Source organism: Dermacentor variabilis, chromosome 4 (genome assembly GCF_050947875.1).
Source record: "Dermacentor variabilis isolate Ectoservices chromosome 4, ASM5094787v1, whole genome shotgun sequence".
In the NCBI taxonomy this organism is placed as follows: domain Eukaryota; kingdom Metazoa; phylum Arthropoda; class Arachnida; order Ixodida; family Ixodidae; genus Dermacentor; species Dermacentor variabilis.
Window position 1 is genome coordinate 52,903,750 of NC_134571.1, and position 27,495 is coordinate 52,931,244.

A 27,495-nucleotide genomic window follows, 5' to 3' on the forward strand; every position below is an offset into this window, starting at 1 on the left:
TAGGGATGGAAGCATCACGACTTGCATTCAGAGGTCATAAACATATATGTAATTCACTCGTAACTGAAATGAGGCCAAGCCTTATTCAGTCGAAATCAGAAGCAATATGAGAGCAGCATTCCGGGCAAGTTGGTAATCCATTACTCAAGTAATATTGCGCAACAAAAACCGACACGGACGTAAGAGCGCTTAGTGTGTCTTCTTCTCTTACGTCCCGTGTTGCATTTTTGTTGCGCAATATTACTCGAGTAACAGAAGCAACAGCAGTCATGCGCAGCGGCGCTTATACTCCCGACTCACAGAAAGAAGAAAAAAAAAAGAGGCTGCATTTTCGCCTGAAAGGCGAAGCAGTATTAGCGACAGCGAAGTATCAAACAATTTACACGACGGACAATTTTTACCGAATAAATCAGTGCAAGTGGCGCACCCACGTATGAGCCTCACCCCCAACTTCACAGCCAATATTTTTTTTTAAATTCCAACCGAAAAGCAATCGCGTTCGGTGCGCTGATTCCGATCGCTCTCAACAGCGAATTTTCGCGCGTCCCTACTAGATGGCGAGATGAGACAATCGCGGAGGTTTACGGCGGATTTCATACACGTAGATGAAAAAAATAGTTCAAATAACCTGGTTCTTGTAAGGCCCGTCAAGACCGAGACAGAAATGTGCGGCCCTTACAGGAGTCTATACGTTAGTTATATCGGTCATACAAATTGTAGTATAAACATTCACTGACTAATTAAAATAACAAGCGTACATAACATAATGCACGGACCATGTAACCCTGTAAATATCTGTCTGGATGACCACGAGCAGCGCTCGCTGTCACAAGGCTGGCACTACATATGAAGAGCGGCGGCAGCGGGGGCGAACGGTTCGTACAGAAGCGAGTTTCACCGCGACTCTGCAAATTTGAGTCGTCATCATAATCTGCCGATATTTAAGTGCACTACAGGACGGCATCTGTAAGCGATCTCAAATTACCACTGTCTCAGACTACGCGATCTGCAACACTAGAGGCGCGGAAGGACAGCCCAGGAAACGCACATGAAGTTAGCAGCCCTCCCTGCTCGCCCTTTATCATTGCACCCACCAATGATTACCAACAATCGGACACGGCCCGCGGGCCGGACAGGACAAGCGCTTGTCCTGTCGCGACTTGTCCCTCGTCCATATACTCGTCCATAAACAACGTAATGCATGTGACATATGTCACATGCATTACGTTGTTTCTAGGAGTATGTTGTATTCACACTGCCAACGAAACGGCAGGGGTAAAGACGCGCGATCTCCTTGCCGAGCGCGCGTTTGACCTGGTCCCGGGACCTGATCGGTCAGAACTGGTGCGTGAAGTCTTCCGTTATTAGCGCATACCTCTCCGAATCTTCGGAGAACTCTTTAGTAGAGGGAGAGAGAGAGAAGGGAAGAAGGAAAGGCAGGGAGGTTAACCAGACTGAGTCCAGTTTGCTACCCTACATGTGGGCAGGGGAATAGTGAGTGAGTGAGTGAGTGAGTGAGTTAGGTGTAGGACGCCTATAGTCGGGCACACAAGTCTGTCGCCCTCACGTTGTGAAAAAGCACTCGAACTGCTTTCTGGGCTAATGAACTGTGAGGCCAGGCTCCTAACATCTTCGCTTCCGTAAATGGCCTGTCATTCACTCTATTTACGGCACACTGCAGAGACTCACGTTGATTATCGAAGCGAGAACAGTGGCACAGAAGGTGACTGATGGTCTCTTCACACTTGCACTTAGCGCACATTGGTGAATCCGCCATTCCAATATGATAGCTGTAGGAGTTGGTGAATGCTACTCCTACCCACAACTGACACAGCAGTGTTGCGTCACGTCGTGGAAGGTTCGCTGGTAATTTAAGTTTCAGTGATGGGTCGAGGCTGTATAAACGACACTTAGAGTTCTGTGGTGTATGCCAGTAACCTAACGTGATGGTACGAGCGAGACTGCGAAGCTCTCTTGCAGCGTCGACTCTTGGTAAAGGTATAAGGAGTGTCGGTGAGCCAGCCTGGGCACGTCGGGCAGCGTCATGGGCGAGGTGATTACCAACGATGCCACAATGTCCCGGCAGCCACTCAAATATGATATCATGTCCTCGTTTACAAGTGCAATGGCAGGTTTCGTTGATTTGTGACACCAGCTGTTCATAATTGCCACGTCGTAAACTTTGCAAGCTCTGGAGGGCTGGTTTCGAGTCACAAAATATTGCCCATTTGTTGGGCGGTTCTTTTTCAGTGTACTCGACAGCAGCGCGAAGAGTGGCCAATTCGGAACCTGTAGATGTCGTTATGTGCGAAGTCTTAAACTTGATGACGACCGATTGAGATGGTAGAAGAACGGCGCCCATAGAATTTTCAGAGACGGAACCATCCGTGTAAACATGGATTTGGTTAGCGTATGAACAATGCAAACGTTCCAATGTGATCTGCTTGAGAGCCGCGCTGGTCAGGCTAGCTTTCTACACTATTCCTGGAACAGCAAGGTACACAGGAGGCTTTTTCAAGCACCACATAGGAGATGGCGTTCTTGTTGCGGGTGAGTGCCTCAAAGACAAAGAGTGCCAGTTAGCCGCAATTGATATGGAGAACGCTGCCTTGGGTCTTCTCTCAGGCAAGTGAGCGAGATGGTGGTCAGGGACTCTGGATATATGGCGAACATGCGCCCGGAGTGCGTCGATAGCTATGTAGGTCATTATTGGGTGGTCTCTCGCGGTGGCAATTGTTGCCACGGTTGAAGCATTTCGAGGTAGCCCCAGACATGTTCGAAGGACTTGGCCTTGAATACTCTGTAGGACATGGATGTTAGTTTTGTTAGCATGGACAGCACTGGTATGCTGTATCGCAATTATCCTAGGAAGAGCGTCCTGTATAGTTGAAGCATAGATGCCACGGATTTGCCCCACGTTTTACCGGCAAGAAACTTTAGTATATGGGAGATAGAAGTAAGCCTCTTCTTCAAGTATGAGATGTGGGGGCTCCATGAAAGGTCTCTGTCTATAATAACGCCTAGGAATCGGCGAGTTTTTGCGTAGGAAATTGGTAGGTGGTCAATAGAAATGGGGTACCAGGTCATGGGGCTTGTGGGTAAAAGCGACTAAGGCGCTTTAGTAGAGGTTCACTGTCACAGTAAGCGCCGTGAGCAAGAACGCAATGCGAAGTGCATTGTCACGATATATTGACTTGCGTTGAACTACATATAATATTATACGTGCGCGATCGCACACGGTTCTGCCTTCCTCATCTGGCGTAACTGAGTGATTCGAAAGATTGTTCGCCGTCGTTCTAATCGAGGGGTGCGCCTTCATGAACGCTGCGCGGCGATAAGTCTTGATAAAAGAAAGAAGTGGGCCTGGAGCTTGTACAGTAAAGCATACATGAGTTATCCGTTTGGCAATTCAGTTATCAGGCCCTAATACGCAGCGAAGCGGCAGTGAGGGAAGCTTCAGGGAAGTGAGGCGAGGCTCAAGCAAACCACCTGGCTTGGAAAACAACACTAAAAGTTATACAAAGAAACGGAAATGGGGCACCTAACAGCGCAAGCAGGGTGAGGCCTTTTGGATACGCAAAGACGCTTGGTGGCGCTATTTGTAAAGCTATCTATAGTCTATGCTATGCATTTTCAATATTAATTTTTATTCGTCATATGCTTTATCGGCTGCTCAATAATGCAATCAAAGCTATTCCTACTTGCTTTCGTGTTCTTTCGTGTCCTTTCGCGCTTTTGAGATATTGCTGTGTCTTATTATTTATTGATTTATTTGTTCATATGGTTGTTTATCTGTGCGCCTGATAATTTATTACCCTATAATCCTTTATTCTGCTGCCGGGAAATAAATGAAGCCAATGGCATAAGGCATGCTTCGACAAGTAATTAAGCTATTGTGTTACGGAGTCGCATTACTTTATGCTAATAATTATGGTCATATAAGTTGTGTTCAGAAATCGTTATAGTGGACTTTTTATTAATGTTATGCGTTATCTTCTCATGGGACCTTTCGTGAAGAAAACATTTCTTGATTGCATCTATGTATATTAAAGGGGTTGGGACACCAAATTTTGAGGCTATAAAAAGCATGTTGTAGGCTGCTTCCGTATGCAAGGGCACCCAGAACGAGGTATTGGACGCTGCAAACATTTCAAAATAATTTTAATTCAGCTCCAAAAAGTCTTTAAAACTCCTTCTCGTAGTTGAGACCCATCGCTAGCGCAGCATTTACTACGTCACAGAGGATGAACGAAAATATTGACGTCATAGCACACTAGCACAAAAACGTGACATATGATGAGTAGCGATGAAATGCCGATTACGAAGCCTGCTGAGCCGAGCGACCGAGCACAGCCTCCACTATGACCGAGCTACAGGCATATAGAAATCCTTTCTTAATGCAAAGAAGGGGTAAGGCGTGCAGACACGGACACAAGAGGAGAGAAGTGGACAACGCGAACGCCGCACGGCGGCCTGCGAACGGCAAACTGCGTGCGACGCTTGTCGTGTGGACGGGCCTTTACCAGGCCCCGCACACTCTCAAGTTCAACAAATGGCCACAGAGGGCGAAAAATCAATCGAGGCATGTTTCAGCGTAAGCGCGTAAGTGGAGATACTGTAATTTGGTCGAATACTTTAATTTGTGCTTTTTCTGCTAGGGACGCTGAACATGCGGAATTTTTTACTTTACACAAACCATTGACATAAACAATCGAGGTGTCTAAGGATGTTTTGTTACCTCAGGCAAATAGGCAGTTGATTTTTTTTAATTCGATTGTTGAAGCTGCTTTTTAATCATAGCGTCAAGGTTTTTGTACTTGATTAACCGCCGACAGCCTATTGATATCGATGTGTTTCCTGGCCGTTGGCGTTCGAATACTACGGCGGCAAAACATTTTCGATAGCATGCTGGTTTCGTCTGCGAGTCATTACGTAGACTTGCTGTAAAGAGGTCTACTCTTGGCAAAACATAGTGCCTCATTTTGTTTAGGTGTTGATTATCATAATGAATGCGGCGGAGGTTGAGGGAGTACGCTTGAAGGTACGTTTTTATGCCGTTGATCTCCATAACACCGTAAGTACGCAAACCGATGTCACAGAACACCCGATGCATCATTGTGTGTTCTCCGTCATCGCTTGTTTGCTGTACGCCTACTAATTCTTCATTTCTTCAAGTGTTGTATCCTCCTTTTGTCCTTGTTCTCTTGCGCTTCACTTACAGTATGTCGTTCCGTCAGCTGTAATACGCATTTGCAAAACCAATACGTTTGATAAGACGCAGTGGTTATCATAATTTCACTACACATGTATTAAGCTGGCACATATGGTTCAGATACAGATGCCTGTATGCGGACTTGCACGACGTTGATGCGGAGATTAGGATAATTATGACACCCGTAAGGAAGAGGCAGCTGACGGCCGTAAGCTGTTGCGTTCTTTCCGCCAAACTACCCGGCCTGGTAGTGCTGTAAAGATGCTGTATAAAAGTGACACGCGGTGACAGGGAAATTATTATACTTAGCAGCCGACCATACGTTTTGTAGCTTAGGTCTTCTTTCTTGTGCGTTTGTGCTACCCTTATTAATGAGCCATTTCTTGACTATGTTCTTGACTATGTAACCGCGTTTGTGTGGATGCGTAGACGTGTGCTTTTTGTTGTACTTGTAAACTGCAAATAAAATATTTTCAGGCTTACTCAATCTTTGGTGTCGTGAGCGTTTATTCCAGTCGAGGCCATCGTGCCACCTGGAAACCGCATTCTGTCAGTAGCCCTACACGAAATGCAACAGCTGGAGCGCGGCGGCACAACTCGGGGTAACGGCGGCGTAATAAACGAAAAACCGCTCGGGATGCCCTTAAAAGTCAGTTGAGGGTGTGCCTTAACTCGATATGACTCAGTGCTACATGTATTCTGCTGCGCCTCGATCGTGCTCCCGCCAGTTTGGTTGCTGTGTGGCAAACGTAGCGCCTACATACATATGTAGGCGTTACGTTTGCCACACAGCAACTTAACTCGCGGGAGCACGATCAAGGCGCAGCAGCCAGAAACCCAGTAAAGACACAGAACACCTGGTAAACTGTGCAAAACCCCGTTTCCGTTTCCTGTTGTACAGCGCCACCCGTGGTCGCATACTTTAGTTCACGACGCCACCGCTACGCTTATTTCCGTAGCACTGTGGAAGGTACAGTTTCCCTTCTCTAAGTTTGTATAGGTGTTCTGTGCCTTTACACGTTTGATTGTAGCATTAGCCGGCCGACTCCGAAAGGAACCAGGATATGCGGCGTTCGTGTTGTCCGCTTCTCTCCTCCCATAGTCGCATAGTTCGGCAGCTCGGAGCGGTCGCTTGGCCTTTCTCAATCTGAGGGCCCGTCCACGGTACCGGCACGGAAACTCGCCGCACGCCGTTTGCCGGCCCCCGTGCGACGGCGGTTTTGCTCGCGAACGGCGAGATTTCCTTGCCGTAGAGAGGACGGGCCCGGGACCCATTTGTGCGGCGGCCGTACGGCGAAGCGGCCAATCAGCGACCGAGGAGTGGTCACTCTTGCACCGACGGCTGCTTCACCGCCTCTGATCGTTCGGCGCCGCCGATATCGTCGCTAGCGCTTTTCCGGTTTACTTCAAAGCTAAAGCTTACGGCGCTTCGAAATGAATCACCGACTCTCACAAGCCGCAATATTTTCTTACCGTTGTTGTCGCTCTTCGAAATAATTATAATAATCGCGACATGCACTTCGAATCGCCAGTTGTTGACCTCTGCTGGCAGAGCACACGTGTGCGCGAGCAGACGACGCAGCATAGTTTTACGTCACTATTTTTGTGGCCCACGTGACCAAACCATGTTGCGCTTTCTCTTCTGTGACGTCATAGCATCCCCCCGGAGCCCAGAAACCGAAACCGAAATCGCTCAGTATAATTATGCTATTATTAAATTATTTATCGGATATATATATGAATCCCGCTGTGTGTATCGTGCTCCCTGAAGCATGACGCAACGTTTGAATCAACATGAACGAAAATTTTGATGTCTCCACCCCTTTGAAATTCCAGAAGGCGTTACATAGCTTTTTTTCTTTTTTTTTTTCAGTGAAGTGTATTTGTGCGACTTAACACGTGCAAAACACATACATCTTCCTAACGTGTTTAACAGAATCCGTTTGTCGTATGGCTCATCCAAGAGACTCCAGTCTCTTGGTGTTGCGAGGGGACTCAGGCTGTTAAGGTGAACTTTTCCTACTCTGAGGTCTTGTAACTAAGGCCGTGACTGTAGTGAATAATTCTTCGAGGTCACACAATGTCGCTTCAAGTGCAGCTGTTATTAAATGTTTGATATATATAACCTAGTTTTTTTTACGCAGGATGATGCACATCATCTTGTGTGTCTTCGTTGTTTTTACTTGGCGTGTATTTCTTATTAATTATGCAGGGCAACTTGGCTTTCATGATCAAGAACCAACTATCCTACACACAGCCGCGTATCGCCTTATAGAAGGAGTAGTGTCACGTTTCTAGCAGAAGTGACGCCGAATGAACACATGGTATATAAGCGTGTGAATTTCCGGCGAACAGTTAAAGTTAGCAAGCGCACTGTGGTGTGTATACGTCTTCCTTTGGTCCTTGTCTATACTCGCACGAAAATGTTTTTCAAGTATGTTGTTTTACCGATTATGAATAGCTAACCCTAATTTCCTATGCACAGCGAAGAAAGGATAACTGACAATTATCAAGCGCATATACAGGAAGGTGGCTGCTGTTGCAGTGAGAAACAACGAGAACACGAGCATTTAAGAGCGCAAATTTACCCGTTCTCAGCAAAACACTACATTTGTTACTACTATGACACATACCACGTCCTCGTTCATGCATGACGATCTTGAACAGTCCACACGCTTTTTCATGTTCTTGAATGCGTACACGTACCGCATGCACAACAACAGAGGCCGCGAAACTATTCCGAATTGGAATCACAATTGCAAAGCAGAAACGGGGGTGGCAAAGAAGTCTCAGGCGAGAGACTTCTTTCCGTACTGGGACAACGACTCAGGACAGATTACGATGCAAGGAACCACATTAGCAAGGACTTGGCCGCATACGAACAGAACCGTTGGCTAAACTTTAGCGAATGCGACGGTGCCACCGTTTTATATAAAACTCAAGGGAACGTCGGCGAGCCTACGCTAGCACTGCTCGTAATCGTCCTCGATTTTATAGCACCCCATTTGCGCCGACAATGGCCGATGCTGTTGGGGACGGACGGGGCTTGACAGGTTCGAAGTAAAAGGTCACCGACGCTGCTCTGCCTTTCCGCTCTTTCGAATACAGGATGCAACAGAAACGTACTTAAAGTTATTAAAGAAAGAAAGAAAGAAAGAAAGACACAGCAGGTAGAGAAAGAGAGACCGAGGGGGGGGGGGAGAAACGGGAAGTGTGGGGGAGACTGGCACCTCAGAAAGGACCTTGGCGGATATATCTGCATCGACAGCATGTCTGCCAAAAATGCGTGGCACTAAATTCGAGCGAAGTCACGCGTTGGCTATGACAACCATTTGATGAACAACCCGCTATATACTTACACACAGAGGAAAACGGGTTATGCTTTTGCGAACATTCTATAACAAGAAGTATTTGGCATTGAACAGCGGTTTTCGAGGATGTTTCTCCTCACCTCCTCCTCCTCTTTATGTAGACCCAAGAAAGGTAAGCAGCTTTAATGCCATACGATCGGCGAGTGAGAGCTATACCATCACGTACCGCAAGGAGGCATCGAGACTAAAAGCTTAAAAAAAGAAAGGTAGTTTCTCTGCGAAGCACTGACTGTGACAGAAAGGTCTATAGCGTCGCGCTTGAGCTTCTCGGACGGTGTTCTAACTATATACGCGGGTCCGACTAACGCGCACTCGACATACGCGGGTGCGCCCAATATTCTGGCACTCTTAAAAGCTTCGACGCGCCTTGCAGGGCCTACAATGACAGCACAGTCGCGACTAAGCTGCCCGTAAAGAGCCGCGCCAGTAAAATTACCTCACTTTCAGGTTTGAGCGCTGATATTGTTTCGCACTTTTCATATTTAATAGTCTGACAACATTTAACACAGAAGGCGTGCGCCACGAATGTTATGTCTCAGGCCATTTGTTTTTGGCTGCCAGTCTAAAAATTCTGAGGAATAATTTAGTCAAGAACGCAAGACCTGCTTTGACCAGCGTATGACTAGCTTTAGTGATTGAATAGTGTAGCAATATAACCCGCAAATACGGCATAGATAAGCATAGAATACATATGCCTACCCAAGTAACCACGGATATCCGTGGGACGTCCACCATAAGTCCCAACGTCCATCCATCCGGATATCCAACACGGACGTCCATGGGACGTACAGGAGAAGTCCATATCCTGTTTGGATGTCCGAAGGATATCCCCACGGGATGTCCATGGGACATACTGTTTTGAACGTCCGCTGGCTGTCCATAAAAAGGCATGTGCAGGCTATAGTGAGTTATATATTAACTAACATAAAATTATTGCCGGAAATTTTAGTCTGTTCATATTATATTTCTTTATTTTCGTTCTCTATCGGACACAGTCCATTATTTTTTCAAAGCAGAATAAATATCTTTCCAACTTGATATAAATTCTGCCAACTTTAACATCATAGTATTAAAATACGTTGTTTTTTTTTTCTATCGGGGGGTCATACAAACAATTTGTAGTTTGCTTTAAAAAAATGCTTGTGGGTGACTAGCAGAATATATAAGCGCCCATTTGAAGCCACTTGTTCGACCTAGAGCCAAGCACTCAAGTTATCCCTCATTATGAAAAGGTCCTGATCATAGAGTTTTGGTCCTGACCTCCGAACATGCAACTGGGACTTATGCTATGTAGGTTCAGGTTTATCATTGAAACAGGAAGTAAAGCACGTTGTTGGGCTAGTTGGTGCATTGTATTAAGAAAAAACCAGCAAAAAAAAAAAAAAAAAGACGGACACAGGAAACATACACAAGACAGGCCTCTTCCAGCCTCTTTCCTGTCTTCTCGTATGTTTCCTGTGTGCGCCTGTTTTCGGCTGGTTTCTTAAAACAGGAAGTAGTCTACAGTGTTCAAATTTGCATACGATTATATCATTGTAGGTAACAAAAACAAATCTCGAAGGCTACCCTTTTGGTGGCTGCGTGCGTTGAAAGCGATTACGAAAGCTATACTGCGTCAGAGCCGCCCTGACGTCAGAGAGATGAGAGCAACAGGTGCCCCACTACAGTACACTGTAGCCCCACCATATAGAGCCCCGAGAACGACCTACAGGGGCGCTGCGAGCGCCGCTCACATAAAGCCCCTGGGGCTTTACGCTCACATGACGTCAGGGCACGAACTCGGGCCTGTCGTCTGCTGCAGTTCGGGCGGTGAAGTCCGAACTGCCGTGTTTTCCTATGCTTGTATACTCATGACGGTCCTCTCAAATATATTGTTAAGACATCTTCGTTTGCGAAAATTTATTCAAGGAGCTTATTTCCTAGATGACAATATATTTCTCAAAGACAACGCTACAGTGCCAGCCGACGGAGCCCAGACCAGACCATTGCGGGTTTTTCATGCGCGGATCTACACTTTGCATCGGTAGCTCACGTGTATAATAACAGCGCCGATGCAAAAGACTATAGCACATAATAATCCAGTCAAGATACCATACCTGCCGTGGTGCAACAAGCATGTCACAAACGCTGGCTATATATGACTTCTATAACATTTACCTTGATTTTAACCCGCTAAAACATGTTTGCTCAGGACGAGTAGTTCATGGTATAATATTGTATTTTTGCATTTCTTCGCAGAAACGTTTTCCAGTAGCACGAGGACTCAACTAACAGTGCAGTTTAGATTCTGCCAGCACCACTTGCTTTTTTAACTGCTTCTCAAAGTTATGCCATTCTTTACTGGTTAATTTTTAAGTGGCGGTAATTTGAAGTAAAGCTAATTGAAGCTTACAGCTGTTTGCAGCACACGGAAAGGAATGTACCAAAATTTATTCCCTTTTCCGTGCGACACATTCAACTCACTTGAGCAATTTACTAGTGCTTGTTGGTTGAGGAAGATACATGACGAATCTGTTTGGCGAACTTACACACCCTGATCGACCCAAATATTTTAGTGATGATTGTCTTTTGGACCGTATGGCTGCAGCCAGCAAGAAGGCGAAACCGACGCCTTATTCATTAGTAGTATGGAACATATTGAAGGTATCATTATTCACCAGTGGGCGTCAAAAATAAAGTGGATTCATGTGAGTTGTGGTGTCTTCTTTATGAGGGGGGTATACGAAGTGCTCTTTTATGGACTCACGAAGAGAACAGTTCTCAGTTTCTGTAATGAAACCACGGAGGTTCGAGACATTGTGAGGCAGAATGTGTTTGCATTTTCCTTTTCAATGCAGCCTAACGCTGCGCTCTAGTGCCTCGAGTATACTTTAGGCATCATTGCAAATGGGGAAGTAAAGAACAGCTTCATGGTTTCAATTTGAAGCTGTAGTGCAACTTATGGCCACTATGAAACATTCCATCACTTGTAATGCATTGGTTCTCTATCTTTACCGCGAAACTTTTCTTTCAGGTGGTTGCTGTCATAGTATTCGTGAAGTAAATGACGCGCCGGGTGCTTTTCCTGGTGCCTGTTTCCGAGAACGGTGTAAGTATCGCAAATTTGTTGATACGGAATGCGCGCACAACTCTTCCTTTTACGCATTATTGAAGTGGCCACGTTTCACTAGAACAACTCACCAGATCAATACGAATCTTGATGAATGCTTCGCCGGCAGTATTCTTCTAACACGGATTTACAATGTTGCCACCGGCCAATACCAGTATTTCTGTTCCGTGTAAAATGCACTGTCTGGCATAGCCACTACGTACGAAGGGAATGTTAAGTGTTTAGCGGAGCATCATACACAACATCGCGTGTCGAATTTGTAGATATTCTCTGTTACGTAAAATTTATGGACAGACACGGCGCATATATGCATTGCAAAAGCCAGCAGACCCTTTCAACGCTCATAGCCTGCGATATCCAAGGCGCAAATTTTTACGACTCACGCGGTTTTGAAGATGAAACTGCGGTTCAGGCGTGACAGCAGAAAGAAGCCGAAACATCCACAAGTACGGCTTAGCCTGCGCACGCTCGAAGGGAACGCGCGCTCTGCGGCAGCCGAACAAGCCGGGGCGAGCGGACGCTCGGACTCCTTTTGAGTGGGTGTTGATCTAGCGCGGGTCCGAAAAAGCGGGGGGGAGCCGAGATACGCGTACAGAGAGTGAAAAGAAGAATTGGGGTGGGGAGGGGGGGGAAAGCTGAAAGAGATGAAAGATACGAATGAAAAGAAAGAAAGCACTTTTCATGGTAGCTGCGGCGTGTTTACGGTCGCCGCCCTTGGAATAGCGTGGCGTGATTAGGGCGTTCCATGCACCAGGCGGCTCGTCGCGCGCCCACTGTCCCAGGCTCGCCGCTTGTCCACGAGCGGATGACGTGACCGCCCGTCTGGCAACATCACGCCACCGCCCGCCCGTAACGCGAAGACGGTTTCGTACAATGTGTTCATTCTCTCTCTCTATCTATCTATCTATATATCTCTCTCACACTTTTTTTTTCTTCTTTGTTTGTGGTACCAGGCGGTATACTGCGCGCAGCGACGGAAGCAAGAGGCGTAGCGCCATCAGAAACAGGACAAAAGAATAACACAGACAAAAACACGTCCTTAAAGGAGCACGCTTCGCCGTGCTCTTTCGAGGGTTGTAGAATTAAGCGCCATTTCCTCCTATAGATCACTACCGTCACAGATCGCAACTGTACGTCACGGCGACAGGTTCGGTAATGTAGAAGATGGAATTCCACGTTGCGAGGCACCTTCAGAAAGATTTACCCATGTGGGTGACTTGCACTGACGAGGGCCGTCGTGGCCGAAGGCTGCGCCTTTCTACTAGGGCATTTCTACTTATAAGTACTGTATACCTGCTTATGCTTCCGGCTTATAAGCGGTAGTGCAGCAGATGCGGTGGATAATACGTCTATGTGGCACGTGCGAAGTATCTATATACACAGCCTCTTACTGCAGGTATACGAACGTTCCCCTATGAAGCCCACAGAATGTCTGCAGGGGCAGTAGTAGTGCAATTAGTTGGGGATACAATGGCAACAAGAACATAAACGTCAATAACTATGTTGCCCGAAAATATATACACTATGAAGAAACAAGCACAATAGTCAACTGCAGCAGACACGAGTTCGGAGCATACGGAAAAGAGCTAAAGCAATCTAAGGATGCGTAAACCTAAATTTACTTATGTAAATCTAAGCCAGCTCGTATAATCTAAGCCAGTCCGTATACAATGCAACGTACGTCCTCATTCGCTACAGTATATACCAAATAATACACGCACAAACGCAACAACTCTCAGTCTGTAACGGGGCGCAAAATCCGGCACAAACTAGCAGTTCCAAAGCAGCGCGATATATTGTCACTGGTTCAGGCGTCCAGCTTTCAACTTCGCATTGCCGCAGGGAAACGTGTTCCAACATTTCTAATCCCAGTTACGGTGGCGGGCGAAGTTTTTTCTGTTTTCTTTTTCCCTTTACGGCAACGGTTGAGGGCCTAACCAAGTTTACGGAGACGGACTGAAGGACAGAACAAACCGAGTTCCGAGCCCCCGACTGTTGTTGCAGCAAAGAAATGAAGCACCGTATTTTTTTCTGCTGAGAAAAAAGAAAAGAAAAAAAAAAAGAAAAGAGCTCGCGGCATGACCTCAGTTAACGAGAAATCAAATCCGCCCACCACGCCACTCGCCAGTGCGCCATAGAATAAGTGCGCGCAGTAATGCGTTGCGACACTTCAGCGGTGGCGCGTGGCCACAACGACCGCCTTCACGATCCTCCAGCGTGCACGCTGGGTCCTGTCTGTCGCTCTCTGCGATAACGGCGCGGGCCCGCTCACGCGTTGGTGACACTGGTCGACCCCGTCTGTGTGTAAACAAAAGGCAGGAAGGCGAAAGGCAGCATGTGTCGGCTGTCACAATGTGATTTTGAGATAGCTTACCCGGCGGCTAGAGCTCTGCAGAGGCGCCGGATATTGGGACGGAAACGCGGATGGAAAGGGGTAACACCTCTCCGGGCTTTTATGATGGCAGCCACTGCAAATGCTCCAGCATGGCGCTCAGTGGCGAGCAAGTCACCAACTACAGGGCCTGGATACGATTCTTTTCCAACTTACTTCCCGTTCTCATCTCGACAGTGGTTAGCGCGGTGCTCTGCCTACATTATACAGGTTTTGTAAAAGGTCAACAGAAATAACTATTAAGTCCTGAAAGACAAAGTTCGATAACAAAAGTGGGTAGGGAGGGGGGAGGGGAACAGACAAGGCGAAGAAGAGGACAATATGCGTTTCGTGTGTTGGTAAATTTTTTTTTTTTTTTAAGGCGAATGTTTCCTCGCGGACACTCCGGAACTTTCTTGACCGTACTTGTTAGTTGCTGCTGCTGTTTTGCCGAATAGCTACGCCTGATGGTGGGGTCGCACCTCGGTCTCCAAGCACAACAGCGCGATGCTCTAACCTTTGCGCCACAATCTTCCTTTTCTTTCTCTCTCTTCTTTATTACAGTGAACAATACAAGCACAGCAAAAATCTGGAGGACGCGTAAGCTTCGCCTTTAAGGGTGGAACGCGATTGCATTCAAAGATCCCTGACTGCTTCTCGCGCTTCCCGGCAACAGCCGCTTATGTAACCGTAATGTTTACCGAGAAACGCTGGCGGCGAACGCTATGCGCGAAGGCAAGCTTTCTGGTAGAAACGCGGCCTCTTGCGTGGTTCAATCTCCTGTTATTGTTTCGCACTTTTAATATTTCAGTCTGAGAAGACTGAACATAAAAGGCATGCGCTGTCGCTGTTTTGTTTCGTGACATTTGTTTGCGGGCTGTCGTTCTCAAAACTCCGAGGAATAACCTTGTCAAGAGACAAGGCATGTGAGCAACTTTGGCCACAGAATGGTGTGGCACTATAAACCCGCACATATGTACCGCATGTCGTATAGCAATGCGTGGCATATGCACATAACTAAATACCTACGACAATATTCGCTCACGGGACGCCGGACGCCGCCATCGGGCCCTCTGCGACACGGGGCCCTTTAACGCTGCCGCGTCGAAGGGAAGTTCAGTGCACCAGCCCGCCTCTGGACTGGATTTGCACGAGGCCACACTCGCACGTGCGCTTCTATTGTGCCAACGCCAACCAGCCCTTCGAAATAATCGCCACGTGTGTCACATTGCGCGCCACTTTGCTCCAAAGACGCAGGTGTAAAATAGGGAGACATAGCATTTGATTCGTAGCTTCACGAAAGGTTCGCTTCACATAGATGCCAAGATGTGCGTTGGACCTGCATAATATATATTTTTTTCGCTTCTTTAAGTGTGCAAGTAAACCAAGCTCGCCCCCAGTTTCATGTACTGTATATTTATATATAGTTTTCTACTGCGCCGTCAAAAATTATCGCACCAGCGCCGTGTGACATAGCGTATTTTTGTTTGCGTCTGCTCGGGGGTGGTTTATGAACGACGAGGAATTGCATTAGCAAATCAGTTCTGCGGAAGCCCGCAAAGTGGAGGAAAGTTTTCACGAAAGGGAAGAATTGCCATCCACCCAACTGTAGCACGAAGCTGCACAGGAAACCCACACGGGCTTCTCATAAACAAAGCTTCACATTTTAAGAACAAATTCGTGCTCCTGGACAACGAGGAAATTTATTTTTCAGATGCGAAGCTTTATTTCTGAGGAACCCGTCTGGGTTTCCTTTGTAGCTACGTGCAGCAGTTGGGTGGGATAGCAATTCTTCCCCTTCAGAAAGTAAATTGCATTCGAGAAGCGGACACAAACCCAGCCTGGCAGTTTTCCCCTAATAAGAGAGGGAAGAATACAGCTCCAAATACGGGAGGCTAACGTCGAATCCACGACGCCACATATTACTGGTTATCGCCGCCGTCGCTTAGGCGCGAAATTTAGTGTTCGCCTTCGGTGTTCTCTGCTAATAATCATCCTTTCTTCTGCCACAGATGTGCAAACAGGGCTTGGAAAGAAACGACCTATACCAGCCTAAAGTTACGTCTCCCTCCCATCCCCCTTCCCTTGAAGAGAGTGGCTAGCGCGGTGTAAGAACACCATGGTGCCGAGGCATGCGACCTAACTGATAATATATACGTGCACGATGGAGACGAAACGCCATGTGACAGCGGTAAATATCACCAAAACAAAAGGTTACCTTAAGGCAATTTTTGATTGATTGATTGATTGATTGATTGATTGATTGATTGATTGATTGATTGATTGATTGATTGTGTTTAACGTGCCAGAGCAACACTAAAGCTACGTGCCGTAGTGGAGGGCTCCGGAATAATTTTGACTACCTGGGTTTCTTTAAGGGCACCTAAACCTAAGTACACGGGAGTTTTTGCATTACGTGCGCATCAAAATCGCGGCGGCCGCTGCTGCCGGTAAGCGAACCGGCGACCTCGTGCTCGGCAGCAGAAAGTCATAACCATTGAACCACCACGGCGCGTGTACAATAAATTTCAAACTTCGTGTGGTTTGTGCGCAGCCTTGAAACATATCTTCAACTAGCTACTGGATGCTGCACATCGGGCTGACCTCTCTGCCTGTTCTGATGTCGATTTCATCTCCCCTTTAAACTGAGAAATTGAATAACCGGCATGAAAACAAACTGCCAAAACCTCCAACAAAGCGAAACAGTGGTGACATCGACGTACAATCAAAAACCGCGGAATTGTGACTTATCGAGTTCTATACCGTTCAAGTGTATTTGGTACTCGGCAACTGGTACGAACGTTGTTAAGGCAATTCTTTTTTTTTTTTCATACGCCTTTTCAAATAAAAGACTCGTTCTCATGGCCTTCTTCCAAAGCTGACACACGCGCACTGCTACAGCGCAATACGATTCGTGCACCTGATAGTATGGAAGCTACCACAGCCACCTCTCTAGGCAAGGTCACAGACAGTATTATACATTACCAACGTAAATGCCTCTCGAGGCCACGGCCTGGCAATTACCACTCGAACGGGCTTCCCCTCTCGATCCTGCATAACACGTGTGCTGGTTGGTCTCATTTCAAAACACAGTACACGGCAAGAAGAGTTTTCTGACCTTCACTTGCTGTCCTAAGCGTGACGCTGCAATATAGAGCATGCGCAATGTTTTGCGATTGCGGAGTTTCAGAAATGTAGCGCACTCAAACATCTTCGCAGCCCCAAAGTCCCCCCCCCCCCCCCGCCCCATTCTTGCTTGCGTTCCTCTGTACTCTTTTCGCGCTCTCGTTCTTCTGTACATACACACATAGCGTTTCGCACCCCCTAACTGTGGGAGCGGTATACACCTAAATATCCGTATTGTTAATTGACAAGTGTAATTGCAATGCAGACTTGCTCCCTCATTAGAGATCGATTCACGGTAACACACGCAGGCACACTAAATCTCGTGTTCGCGCGCTGCTTGAGTATCGTTAACTGGAGTCAGTAACATGAGACGATGCGACATGTTCAGGCTCCTATACAGCAACACTGTATAGAAATGGCGAGCGGATGCCGCCTTTACGGGATGAACAATAACCATGACAACGAAGGACGCGCGGATAGCTCGCCGCATTGTCCTCTCGGCGTGTCGGTATCTGTACAACAAGGTTATAAAGGGACGTTCGCGCTGCGCACTCGAAGTCGCTCTCGATTCCTCCTTTTTTTTTTTTTCACGCGCTAATGTTGATAAGACCCCCATGTCACTTTCGCGTTTGCTCGTCGTACGGAACACGGTGGTGGCAACTAAGGAGTGAGTGGCGCGCAAATATCAAGAACAATGAGCGGCTATAGTCGCACTATAAATAAATTATTGGGCTTTACGAGCCAAAGCCACGTTCTGCCCGATTTTATTTATATATATTTAACTGTAGGGTATTACGTGCCAAAATCAAAATTTCATTATGAGGCACGCCGTAGAGGGGGATTCCGGATTAATTTTGACCACCTGGGGTTTTTTAACGTGCCCCTAAATCTAAGTACACTGGTGTTCTTGCATTTCGCCCCCATCTAAATGCGGCCGGGATTCGATCCCACGACCTCGGGCTTAGCAGCGCAACGCCAACTCCACTATAAGCAGCCACGGCGGGTTGCTATGTTAAGCACTTGTCTGCCTTGAAATACAGTTTAGTCCGCGTTTGCCGATAACCAATCGACGAATCCACGCGCAGACGCAGTCAGGATCCATGACGTCACAGCGGTGTCGTGCAGAAACTTCAACGCGGCGTCGCCATATATATTTAATTTGTTATAAATCGTTCGTAGCTCACTAAACCACTTCTCACTGTGTGACTGGCCTTTTTAGTATTTTGCGAAGGTAATTTACTAATACATCTCAAGTTAATTATCAATGTACTTAGTCCATTTAACTCTGCCCTTCCTCGGCTCGGTTTTCTTTTCGTTAACCGTCGTATCTTACATAGTCCCTCTTGTGTCATTATGTAAATGCCAGCAGAACAGGGAAGTCAATTACGTCGCCACTTATACTGCACGCGCACGGTCATTTAAAGCAGGAACACCACCCGAGACATAACGAATCATCTTGGCTTTCGCGGTGGCGCCGCTCTACAGGTTTTCGAGCGGCTTTCAGCCTTCGCACATAAGAGTTTCCTTTTGCCGCAAGTCATAATTTGAACAAGGATATACCTCTATCTTTGGTTGAAGCAGCAGCCTCCCGACGATTACGACGCTTGTCACAGCGGTAACGTGTCACACCCGGCGTTTTCTCCACACTGCACTTTTTCAGACGATTGCTTTTCTTGCGATGTACAGTCAGGGGCTAAACACACACAGCCACACAGCAGAGCACACGTAGACTAGAGGAGACCTGTCCGACAGACGACCGACTTCAATGGTCGCACAGCAAGCACTCTCCAACTCAAAACGAGTAATTTTTATCTATTTATTTATTTATTTTTACTAACAAAGGGAGAGTGCTCCCAGAAGCCCCTCCTCAGATCACCCCATCGATCGGCGTAACGCGATAGTCACGGAGAAAAAGCGTGACGTACGAATGACGCGTAAGGAAAGCTCGCTTTCGCACGCGAACCCGGTTTTCCCGCGAGAGAAATTTCGCGGCGTTTAAAGAGAAAGGACTTGGCAACGGCCACCGGGAAAAGAACAAGATCACTCGGGCGAGCGATTTTATTTTATACTGCATTATAACGTGACACTACGAAGAGAGAGAGAGAGAGAAGAGAGAGAGAGAGAGAGAGAGAGGAGAGCGAACGTGCACACGCACGCCGGCCGGAGTACAGGGGGAGACGTGATCGACAAAGAAAAAGATATAAAAGAAAGAGGATTGAAAAGTGTTTAGAATGAGAGAGGCATTGGACACTGAGAATTTTAGTCGCGAGGCGCCGCCTCATTTGTGCGGAACCGCGCTCTCGCCGAGTGAGAGGAGAGAGTCTACGAAAGGAAACTCGGCGGGGCGATGAGTCTCTCGTTGGTGCTCATCCAGAGGCCAAAGCGCTCGCGCCGAAGGTCGCGCGCAACCTTGGTCCTAGCTTGGCGTGACGCCAGCACGCCAACAAGGCGAGAAGAAGGGGGAGGACGCGGGTGAACGCCCCGGACCGGTACAACACTGTGCCGCTGAATCATCCGCTCGGTAGCACAGCGCCCGCGGTAACAACAGCGACGATCCAGGGAGCCTCGATGCGCGCGGCAACGGTGCACGCGTTTACAAAGCAATCGCGTTGTGCGGCAGTTCTCTACAGCAAACCTTCACGTGCGAGCGGCCAGCGCCTGACGGAATGTACAGTCGCCCAAATCTTTAACTGGTGTGCGGGAGCGGCGACTTTTCCGGGCGTTTTCCGGGCGTCAGCGCCGTATGACGCGGCGAGGCTGGAAACAGCCTAGTAGACGATGGGCCCAGCTGAGCGCGCTTTGTCCGCATGCGCTTAGCCTCAGACTGTTTCCAGCCTCGCCCCGTCAAACGGCGCTGACGCACGGAAAAGTCGCCGCTCCCGCACACCAGTTAAAGATTTGGGCGACTGTACGCCACCATGCCCCCCACCCGCAACCGGCGTATTTTTGTTTGCGCGTTTCAAAGAGTTCGCTGATGAGTCGTCCACGAAGGGCGTCTGGCCACACTGCGCTGCGCACTTCTTGTGGCCAGCACAGGTTATCGCAGTTGCTTGCGTTTTATTTATCTCTACGAGAGCACGGGAAGAGGAGTCCGAGGAAGAGGAGGAGGGGGAGTTGGATGATGTTTGTCCAATACGCTGCTGCGCATAGCAGTGGTTTGCCACGTGCCTACCAGCACGGCATCTCTGACGTAGCGGGATACATTTCCTGTCTGTTTCGTTTCGGTGTGGTAGCGGAGTGGGGAGGGTGGGGGGGGGGGAAGGGTGAAGAGAGCTGCCATGCTTAATCTTTATCATGGGGTTTGAAACGACAGGGAGCGATTGAAATGTCCAAATACACAATTATAGCCATCTCTACGCTCTAATGAGTGTACAGATACTCACACACTTTGCCAACATAACCTTTGCATTAAACAGAAAAAAAAAAACTGTAGTAGTCATACAGAGTTTGGAGAGCACTGCGCAGAGCTAGAAAGGAAAGATTCTGATACACTAACCGAATGCGCCAGTCAGTGGCGCACAAACAGGGGGAAAGGAGGGGTAACTTTAACGGAACGGGTAACTTTAACGAGGGGGTTAAAGAACCCCAGGAGGGTCCAAATCAATCCGGCGTGCCCCACTACGGCGTGCATCTTTATCAAATCGTGCTTTTGGCCCGTAAGACACCAGAATTTAATTTTAATTACGTGTTTTTGAGATTGAGTGACACTGACAGACTGTGTGCGACAGCACAAATGTTCTCAGAAGCAGTTCCTTCTTTACTCTTCTTTTCCTTTTTCTTTCCTACACCTTTTTTCTCTCTCTCTCTTTTAGCTTCAATGCAGTTTAATTGCAAAGTTCTGACCTTCATAGCTTTTGCTTTATTTGCGTTATTTTACTGCATTCTAGTGTTATTCCTTCATTTTTCTTTATACTATCCGACGTCTGTGTCATTTTGTTCCAACCTAACTACTCTAAACTATAGTAGTTCATTTCTTATGCACTTTATACATTCTAATTTATTAGTTTTGGCTACCCGATTCCTGGCTGATGTCCGTATACGCGGGACATTGTCAATGCAACGTAAGTCTCTATATACGTGTCTGCTTCTCAGCAGCTGCATCGCTGTAACCTCCTCCTCCTCCTCACCCTTCCTCTGCAAATTTATTTCGATGACTTGGAGTCCAAACCAAGGCTTCGACGAGGCTCCTCGCATAAGCAGCGACACTGCTAACTAATCATCGCGCGCATCCGAGGCTCGAGCTTGGAGATTCGTGATGCGCCTGGTGAATCGCTCTATAGGCCGGCGCCATCGGTTGCTGCATTTAGCAAAACTTTCCTTACAACTCCATCTTCCGCCTCTCTCGTCCGCGTACAGAAGCAAAACAGGGAGCGAGAGAAAGGAGGCGTGTCGAAAATAGAAACACAGCATGAGCGAATACGGAAATGTTGCCAAAGGCCATTCATATTTACGACCGCCAGTTCTGTCGCGCGTGCCATTGCGCAATGCTTGATATTCATGGCCTTGGTGGCTTGGGGGAACAAATTAAATCTGCAGCGGCAGAATGACGCTCTCTGCAGCTCGTCGAAACACGCCATAACCCCGTCAACGCGTGCCGTGCGTGCAAACCGCTCGAGCGAAGCGCTGTAAAAAAACGCGCGTGTTGACACGGACGAAAACTGCCACGCAAGGCGACACAACGGAAACTATTGGCAGCAGTTCCATTTTTGCCAGGATTCCAAGGACATCAGTGAATGCACATCGTTTACGAAAGGATGGAGATGATGTCGGCGCACAATGTCGCCAGTCTGCGCCAGGTGTGAGAGAGCCTGTAACTAATTACTGGTGCTGCGTAATATTTTGTCAAAGGAAGGTGCCCTGCTCGTCAATCTCCACAATCAGCAAAAAACAAAGAACGCGAACCGAGACAAAAAATTGCAAGATTATTAACGCGAATTGCAAGATTATTAATGCGATTATTAATGCGAAATTACGCGTCTGCGTAGTCGGCGTTTCCAAAAGACGGCACCAAAATATGGTGGAAGGCGCAAAGCATAAAAACACGTCACGATATACTCGGATTGACGTCAAATTTCTCGAGGAGGTTCCTGTAGACAACGTAAATAAATGGCTTTGAAAAGAAAATTCGGCACATTTCGGTCTGGGCGGGAATCGCACCCGGGCCTCCGGGGTGCTCGTCTCGCACGCTTCCCCGACGCCACGGCGTCTCCGCGGTTGAGTCTGGCTGACTAAAGACGTGCCTAGTGTGTGCGTCATTGGGCACGTCGCGGCGCAGCCAAATAGGAAGCAGGTGGCGCCGCGTCTTGGAGTGTATTCGCAATACTTTCACCTTCATTCGCGGGATCCAAATTTCGCATAGTAATTTCAAGGGACGTTGTCGTGTTTGGATTCGGGCATGAAATAGATGGTAGCTGACCCATGCCGTCGTCCAACTTATCCACGCTGAGGACGTTGTTGAAGGGAAGGACTGCTTTTCATCGAGAACGAGGAATGTGGGTTTATTTACAGTATGTACATGGATAACGTTGCAGTTCATCAGTCTAGCATGACTGCGAGAGAAAGCACACTCAGCAGCCGCACAACAGCTTCTTATAAACACTCTGTCCTCCATAGATCGCTAGGTGAGGGAGAAACGGCAGTTCACCGCCAATTCGTAGCGTCCAACGTCATCGTAGTCGACCAGCCTTTTTGGAGGAGGGTTACACACACTTCCACACAGGTTTTACTGACCACGCCGAGGTGAGTGGGTTCTTGGAGACACGGTACTCGGCCCGGGCAGGCGCCTCTTCATCCCAGTGTTGACCCCGCAGACAATGAATGGCCACCGCGTCCGTCCATGATTTCTATATTTGAAGAGGTAGCTTAGCGCAAATAAACCCACGGACACAAGGAAGACAGACAAGGACAAGCGCTACTCACAACTGTTTAATGGAAGGAAGGATGGTGCATAAATATATATATCCTCTTGTCACGCATGCGCCTACCAAGCAGAAGTGAAGCCGGTACATGCACATCAAAGGCGGTCGCGCATGAAGTTAAATTCGGCATCCAGTAAAGTGATGGAAGGCTCACTCACACATCTATCTCTATTCGTCTTGATAAAGAAGGCCTCAAGAGCGAGCCTGGAAGACGCGTTGCCGCTCCTGCCAAGAATAGTTGTCGCAGAAAATCGAGCGTCGCAACCACACGCGGTAACATGAGCCACCAAATGTGCGCCCTTATCCTCTTTTTTCTTTAGTTTTTGCGCATGTTCCCTTAAACGGTCATTCACACAACGCTCAGTTTGACCAATGTAGAGCTGCCCACAAGGGTGCAAGGGTATTGCATAAACAACCCCTCTGGAGCACTCAACAAAGGGCTTCTCACGCCTCGTGCGGCAGCCCCGCCTGCTCTTACAGCAAACTCGAGAACACCGCTTCGAAAGCTTGTTGGGCGCAGAGAAAACCAGAGGAATACCATGACGGTTAGCAACCTTTTTATGGTTGTGTGACACCTTGTGTACATAGGGAATAACCTCTGGTCTTACCTTCTGTCGTTCGACTTCTGCGCTCGCCCTTCGTGCTCCAAGCTTTACTTTTTGCAGAAGAGACTCTACTATAGCATTGACGACCGTCAAAGGGAAACCAGCTGCCAAGAGGCGTCCAACTTGGTTCGTAGAAGTCGAACGACAGAAGGTAAGACCAGAGGTTATTCCCTATGTACACAAGGTGTCACACAACCTTAAAAAGGTTGCTAACCGTCATGGTATTCCTCTGGTTTTCTCTGCGCCCAACAAGCTTTCGAAGCTGTGTTCTCGAGTTTGCTGTAAGAGCAGGCGGGGCTGCCGCACGAGGCATGAGAAGCCCTTTGTTGAGTGCTCCAGAGGGGTTGTTTATGCAATACCCTTGCACCCTTGTGGGCAGCTCTACATTGGTCAAAGTGAGCGTTGTGTGAATGACCGTTTAAGGGAACATGCGCAAAAACTAAAGAAAAAAGAGGATAAGGGCGCACATTTGGTGGCTCATGTTACCGCGTGTGGTTGCGACGCTCGATTTTCTGCGACAACTATTCTTGGCAGGAGCGGCAACGCGTCTTCCAGGCTCGCTCTTGAGGCCTTCTTTATCAAGACGAATAGAGATAGATGTGTGAGTGAGCCTTCCATCACTTTACTGGATGCCGAATTTAACTTCATGCGCGACCGCCTTTGATGTGCATGTACCGGCTTCACTTCTGCTTGGTAGGCGCATGCGTGACAAGAGGATATATATATTTATGCACCATCCTTCCTTCCATTAAACAGTTGTGAGTAGCGCTTGTCCTTGTCTGTCTTCCTTGTGTCCGTGGGTTTATTTGCGCTAAGCTACCTCTTCAAATATGGACGACCAACTAGCCCAACGTTCAACTCTTCTATGATTTCTATAAGCCCCGTGAGACGGCCGCGCAAAATATCTTCCAGGGGCTCCCCTGCTTCAAGGCTAAACCCCATTAGCGCGATTTTGTGCGCGACAGCGACGAGCGACGGGTTCGCGCGACGGATCAGGCCGTCGCTTGAACAGATCGCTAGGTCTTGTCGCGCGATCGCTCGGTTTTGCAAATCTAGAATTCGTCGCTCGTCGCCCGGAAGTGCTATGAGCGACTAGCCAATAGCGCAAAGCCGGAACTGGATGTACATAACTCCAGTACTTCCGATTGTCGCACCGAACAAGAAACGATTGAATTTTTATAGGTGCAAGGATAAGCACCTACTGCAAGAATTTCAGAAATATCTTATGCTGCTTTTTACAGTAAGATACATCAACTCAAGTTAATAAAGCACGCGTCACGCTAGTTTCGGCGCCTATATTGCTGCCCTCATACCGGCAACACTGGGGAGACGTCGCTCGAAGTCATCGCTCGCATGGGGTGCAACTTGTAGGCGACGAGCGAACGCGACAGCCATCTCCATCGCGTCGCCTGTCGCTGTCGCGTGCAAGATCGCTTGCATGGGGTTTATACTTCAAACAGCGGACACGGCGAATCCACGAACAATGCTTGGTCCGCCGACCGCGTTTAGTCATAGCGGCGCCGAGGGGGTGTTGACGCGGCACATCGTCGTCCCTACGAAACGAGTCACCGCGGCCGGTGGTGAAGGCTTCTATGGTCGCTTCGGGGAAGCTCGCCACGCACGCAGCTGCAGCTCGCTGAGAAAACTTTGCATGTCGGCACCTATGCAGGCCGTTCCTATAGCAACGTCAATACGCCCTCGAATTATATTTAAATGGGTAGTTAATACTAATGTATGCTATATACCACGTTTGTGCGCCATACACAATTTGCAATGGAAGTCGTGCCCAATACGAGAACGAACGTCGAAATTATTTGTAAGCAACGATCACTCGTTATGTGTATTCCGGTTCGAAATAAGAATAAGCTTTAAACGTTGTAGGCTCACGGAATGAAACTCGGCAGGAAAACTTTAAAAGTAGAACGACATGTATATAGTGTGTGCCGTGTCACGCCGCTACATATATGGTCTCAGATAAAGGGGATGTGGACTCTGTACCTAGTTGCGCAAGCCAAAATTACGCCGATGTCACATGAACTGGAGACTGCACAAAGTATGTGAAGTAGTTAGTCCTAAATTGATGCCCTTAATTCCGTGGGTACAGTACATTTAACCTCATTAACAACAAAACTTGGTGTCCAGTCTAATTGGCTTATTGCCGTAATGGATACGTCAACGACACGGAACAAAGACGAGAACCGGAGAAAAAGGAGGCACACATAAATCACACACATGGGTGCCCTTGTGTGTGTGCTTTATGTGTGACTTCTGTTATTCCTGTTCTTGTTTGGTTCCGCGCCGTTGAGTTATCTAATAGATCAGTAAATACTCTTATGCTGGGCATGTCTGTTTATCTAATGCAGCCGCTTATTGAAAGTAATTTGGGAGTTGCCTTTCAAGTTGCTTGAGGGGGTACACGAGTTTCACCTCATTTTATACGGTTGGCAAAAGTATGCATAAGAAGTCCAGTTCGTTTCAGTCGTGAGGCAATATTAAGTGTAAGGTAGATCGTCCGCGACTTTCACTGAAAATAAGCTAGACGGGAGTGCCCGTGACAACGCAGGTCAGCACACAACGAAGAAAGAGAGAAGTGTTACACTCATGTAACACGTGAAGGCGAAAGCCTGCTGCACACGCAGTAATGCATTAAATTATATACCACGTTATACGATCGGAGGGGTCAAACTTCTTGCTATAACGCTATAGACATAACGAGCCGCAGTGTCAAGTAAACGTACGTCGTATAAATGTATAGGTCGACCCCCTCAACGACACATGCGAGAACCTAACCTACCTAAAGGTTCTTTCTTTCTTTCTTTCTTTTTTTCTTTCTTTCTTTTTTTCTCCATTCATTCATATTCAGCCATTGTATCTTTGCTTGTTTACGGGGGTGTGAGCCATTCCTGACGACGATATTCTTTTGCTTCACTGGACTAGACGGCGCTTCTTCGGGGTATGAGCTATTGCAACGAGCCACTTAAGCATTTTGCCTTAAACAGCGCGGAAACGGTGTGAATCAAAACGTAACGGGCGAAAAGAAAAAGCCCCGGCTGATTAATCACCGATCAGGCAATAACGATTCACTCGGTTCGTCCTCCTGATCCACGGCAGAACCACCACAAAGTGGAGTGCCTTCCTACGCGGGGGATCGATTGCACGCATTTACTTCAATGCTGTTGGGTGCTTCTTTCTTTATTGACAGCTCTGTCACGTTCTGAATGCCCACGAGGAAATTCGGTGCCGGTACGCTTATCGTCCCCCTCGCCTCGCTCGAAAAACAAGTTCCTTCGCTCAGTGCAGCTGCACTGATCTCAACCTGCGATCCGCTATCGCCACCTGGTTGCCCAAAAGCTGCCTGCAACAGAAACAGTCATTTCCCGGCGCGTGTATAGTAGGTCACTGCGCTACCCTCCGCTGCGTTGAGCTGTAACCTCGTGCACATTCCTCCATGATATTTGGTAGCCTGGGCGCTATGTCTATGTACGCTGTTTACCTGTTGAGACATTGCACTGCACGCAATAAGAACAAATAGGTACTGTACTCTGTTGCGCTTACGTGCACTCTACAGAGCAACGTTTAGTCTGCCCGACTATATTGCAAACGGTCTTAGCCAACCACCGTGCGAGAGGCCTCATCGCTATATCTACATCGAACACATTTATGGACCGCGCTACCATGCTGCGTTAGATTTCCTATAAGACAAACGAATATGTGTGCACACGTAACTTATCCTTGTATTAGAGGCACACGGACATATTTCCGAAGCAAGAAAAAAGAAATAAG

The 27,495-nt window shown here is 47.8% G+C and overlaps 1 protein-coding gene across 7 annotated transcripts in view; it reads right to left on the minus strand.

The window, feature by feature from the left end:
- The window catches only part of LOC142579149 (uncharacterized), a 95,466-nt gene that overhangs the window by 27,859 nt on the left and 40,112 nt on the right, over nt 1–27,495 (minus strand). The window contains exon 1 of one of the 7 annotated variants that reach the window (XM_075689085.1): nt 18,750–18,936. The exons of 5 other annotated variants lie outside the window; for them this stretch is intronic. The gene's annotated coding sequence lies outside the window, so the exon portion shown is untranslated. Of the gene's footprint in view, nt 1–17,048; nt 17,115–18,749; nt 18,937–27,495 lie in introns of those variants that run through there. One more of the 7 variants, XM_075689083.1, reaches the window with a different exon arrangement.